The sequence below is a fragment of the Cynara cardunculus genome, assembly GCF_001531365.2.
Source record: "Cynara cardunculus var. scolymus isolate 2C chromosome LG 17, CcrdV1, whole genome shotgun sequence".
Classification (NCBI taxonomy): domain Eukaryota; kingdom Viridiplantae; phylum Streptophyta; class Magnoliopsida; order Asterales; family Asteraceae; genus Cynara; species Cynara cardunculus.
The window spans coordinates 14,030,588-14,035,304 of record NC_037544.1 but is presented as its reverse complement, the minus strand read 5'-3'; the positions used below and the strand labels follow the sequence as shown (position 1 = coordinate 14,035,304).

At 32.9% G+C, this 4,717-nt stretch overlaps 1 long non-coding RNA gene across 1 annotated transcript; it reads right to left on the bottom strand.

Annotated features, from left to right (window-relative positions):
* Positions 1-56: 56 nt before the first annotated feature.
* LOC112501266 lies at positions 57-3,262 on the bottom strand. Its single transcript, XR_003067439.1, has 3 exons — positions 3,116-3,262; positions 2,872-2,915; positions 57-773 (listed from the first exon to the last, which is right to left on the bottom strand). It is a non-coding gene; the product is annotated as an uncharacterized LOC112501266 (long non-coding RNA).
* Positions 3,263-4,717: the final 1,455 nt, after the last annotated feature.

The following is a 4,717-nucleotide window of genomic DNA, read 5'->3' as shown; positions in this document are numbered from 1 at the left end:
CAGTCTACTATTATTTTGTTAAGTAGGCATAAGAACAGATAAATTTCACCCTATAACCATGAGTATGGAGCAGCTCAATTGCCAACCTATTATTTTAGTATAAATTTTTAGGGAGGAATATTGAAACTCTATCTATCATCACATGCAAGACAGAGTATTACAAACAATATAAGGTGGGAAAAATTTTATTAGAAAATTTTGTGATGCTCTAATTTCAGGAGGAATGCAAAGCCCAGCTATTTTAAAATTTTAATGTATCAATTATGAGTCAATTTTCGGTTTGCTTTTGGACGTGATTTCTTTGAGTTACTGGATAGTGACAGACTTGCAAATAAACTCCTAGCTATATCTACCTGCCCACATTTTGCATACATATCAATAAGAGTGGTGACCAAAGTGGCATTCCCTTTGAGTCTATTTGCTTCTATGTACTCTTTAATCCATTCCGCCAACTCCAAAGCACCAGCTCTCCCACATGCCGTTAAAACACTAATCAATGTAACCTCATCAAATTTAGCATCCATTTCCAACATGTAATGAAACAAATCAACACCCTCTTTCCGGCACCCACTCTTCGTATAACCAGAAAAAGGTTTATGTTCAGCATCAACTTACAGAAACAAGACTTGCTGAGGATTCTAAAATGAAAATAAATATAGAACTAAAACCTGAAATCTGGTCAAAGCTTCATCTAAATATGGCCATGCCTGACTGCAATCTGCTTGAACAGCTTTCCAAGAATCACTAAAATTCTTTCGGTACTCGTTTAATACCTAGACAACACTTAAGGTGAGTCAATCTCAGACTAAGAAAAACAGAGAAAGAACATAGAAACTTAGTGGTGGGTAGAAGTTGGAAACAACTGATAACAATTAAAGCAGTTAAAAAGAACCTACAACTATGTGATGTTATTTAAGTATGTGTACAAACTTCGAATTTCAACTCCTTTGAATGGACAAACTTGGCATATYCAGTTCATGACCAATACAAWRAAGAATTACAYACATGYTYTATCTCAAACATCCTCAGCTAGCTCCTTAAATAGATGATTAGAAAATCACCTCAGGTCTATCATGTTGATATTAATGTAGTATTCAACAGTGTTAATACTAATACAACAATGATCCTTTTAGGATATGTCGTAAAAGTTATTTATCTGCTTAATCTGTCGGCATCATCATTGCAAATACTGTCCACTGCAATTTGTTCTTTTCAGTTATGAATTATGTTAACATCCTGGTAAGTATTATTGGAACTGTGGAAGGAATGCTCACATGGGACTGGTGCATTGTGGTTTTGCARATCCTCATGCAAATGCAAAAAGAYAKCATGTGCTTAATGAATAAAAAATGTTGGAGAGATTCAGGTAAGGATGATGAAAGATATTACATGAAACAATCTTCTCTGTGATGTTATGACTTATAAAGCATCTACAGACTACAGAGTATGGCAAGGATTACTAAATCTTTGTCTGTGACTACTGGCAAGGAATCCTTAACCTCCCTTTCATCACAATTGGGTTGTTCTTAAGTAGTGCCATGAATGGATATTCTAATAATTTCACATGGAGAAAATTGAATGAATGTTCAAACACCAACCTATCAAAGATACCCAACTATCCTGTTGAGTATCTGACAATCATTTCTAAGGTAAGGAAGTCCCAACTCTGGAGTACACAAAACAAGTTGTACTTGGGCTGTCTGGATATTCAGCCCTTGGCCTGTTCAAGATTGTTATTACAAGCACTTTAAAATTCAAGTCCAAGGTGGAAATTAGGAAGCCAGACAGAAAGTACAGCATGTATGCATACTGAAATGGCCAATCGGTCGCAAGGATGTGTTGGTGTGCCTATATGTGAATGCAAGGTGAACGTGTTGGCACACTTTGAGGCGAAGAAACAGAGAGGCCAGGCATGAGGCATGTATGCACTGATATGGTCTAAAAGGTGCTGGTCCAGTTAGTTTTTGGACAGTAATCCAGAAGCAGGAGCACAGATGTTATACATTGCAAAAAATTTGGGCACATGGAAGCACACTAAATGTGTTTTTTGCATGAAATTCACTGTAGTTTCCTTTCCTAAACCTTGTCTCACAGCTTCATCTGCAATGTCCTAATATCACAAAACACTCCAACCACTTCAATAAGAAAAATTAATTAAAACACATGAAAATATAAACAGAAGCCACATGTACTAACCTTCTGGGCACAAAAATATCAGCTACTTGATCCTATTCCAAATACAATAAAATTATAAATCATCTCATATATTAAAATGTCAATTTGTTTGAGACAAAGTCAATAAAGGCCAACTCCAGCCTCTTTATATTCCTATCTCTTCGTGATTGGTAGATATTATTACCAAAGTTTGGGAAAATAAACCACTTTTGCGTGTTCTAAGTAGGGGGTTTGCAATTGATGCACTCCAACTTGTAGAGGAGAGTATTAACCATAATATAGTGTAATTCTTGATAAGTGGCATATGGATCAATAAAAAGGAAGACAATCCACGGGTGATGTTATGACTTATAAAGCATCTACAGATTACAGAGTATGGCAAGGATTACTAAATCACATCTTGTGATGAAGAGAAATTAGGTGTAAAAATGTATTTGTTGATTAATGCTGTTAAGACAGTTTTTTTGAACACAAACCTTTGTTATCTTTTGGTCAGTTTTGTATATACCCAAATAGCTTAAGTCCTTACTAAAAGATATTAGTGATGACATTGAGTTCTGTTTCAAGCTAGCCAAAGAAGAGAAGAATCAGTGATCCTTCTTCCAGGTGATAAGCACACAGCCTATAACTCTTGCAAGATGCGTTAAAGATTTGTACAATGTGCATAACAAGAACAAAAATACAAAGAATTCATACCTCAAAATCAGCCACCAATAGTAGCAAACCAGCAAATTCTTGAACTGCAAACAAAGTCAACAGAATCTCATATAAGTAAAAAACTTTTCTAACAAAAATCATTCAAAGACAACATGAATGACATTCATCTAAACAGATTCATGACGACCCTCAAAACCCTAAAATCTTCAACCGGATGAAAAGATGGTAAATGCAACATCAATGTACCAACCCATATAAAAAAGATCAAATACGAAACTTGTACCTCAAAATCCGTATACTTATAGTAGCAAATTCTCGAACTGCAAACAAATCTCATCCTTATAAATATCAATCGGAGATTAGGGATGGCAAGAAAGTTGAATTGGGTTTAGGGATAAGATAGAATCGAAATCTCTATCAGAATCTGTTTGAAAATCGAATTTGTTTTAGGGATGGCGATAAAATGGGATTGAGTTTAGATTAAGGATGCGATAAAATAGGATTGGGTTTAGGGATATGCTTACTTAAGAGTTTGGTGATAAGATGGGTTTGGGTTTAGGGATATATGGCTTTAATAAGTTGTATCGATAGCGACAGAGGTAGTTTTTAAAAGTTTTAGTCAAATGTTTTATAATATAGTATAGATATATATATTTAAGACAATCATTTCAAAAATTCATATTTTGTATGACGTGTGACCACTAATTCAATAATTTTTATTGATATATTAGTATTATAATAAAAAAGGGCATTATTGAAATTGAATAAATTACAATTAATGATGATATTATTTGAGGTTAAAATAATTCTCCTTAATTTTAGGGATCAGAAACAGTCTCCCTCTTTCTCTCTAAAAATACTCATTTATATTGGATTTCTATTATCATTGCTTCTTGATCCTTCTCTAATTTATGTGAATGTGATTGTTGGTATACAATAATACATTGACCCCATTTTTTGTTCTTGATCTGCAACTATTTTTTAAGAAAACATACACAACAAATAAAGGAGGAATAAAGTTTAGTGTAGATTTGGTAAGAGAAATGGCGATGCACATAATGCGGTTCGGTTGATATTTTATGTTTTTGAAGTTGCTTTGACAAAACTATAGAATCTATATGAATTGTTATAGAAAGTGCATGGAAATTGCAGGTTTAAAGTACATGTGCATCTTCAATCCCATTTCAGAACGTGACTACACCAACACTTATTCCATATTGTGCATCCTGAATTTGCATGCCAAGCATCCCACCAATTTGTTAACACATACCTCTAGTTCATGTCGTGGATTACCAATAACATACATTCCATTTGTTTTGAATGTGACGTAATAATGCATACTATGATGATTAGATTAACATTGATTATCTTATGTTATAAACGTTAAACACAAATACAAGGATTCAATTGTGATTTTTCCTTGTAAGATCCAATCGGGTTTGGGTTATCCATTATGATATAATTTGAATTTTCATGATTATAGGGATATGGATGATGGAAATATTATTTATTTATGAATGAAGAATTAAAGATAATTATAGATTTCCTTTAAATGCTTAAGGATAATTATGGATTTTTTTAAATATAATTAAGGTAAGTTGTGTCATATTTAATAGGGGATAATTATGAAAAGATAATTTGTAATTATTGATTGACTATATTGGCTTTTAACAATTAATTTAATTATTTTTGAAAAATGCATTTAATGAAAAAACAAATTAGCAGCTAGTATTGGATTTTACAGTACCCATAAAAAATAGAGTTGTGACATTAGTAGCCCTCTATATAGGAAGACTTTTATTTGAGATCTGAAACTTAAGACAAAGGATGTTCTTTATGAATGGTTATTAAATTTTATGAATGGTTATTGAATTTTATGAAGTGT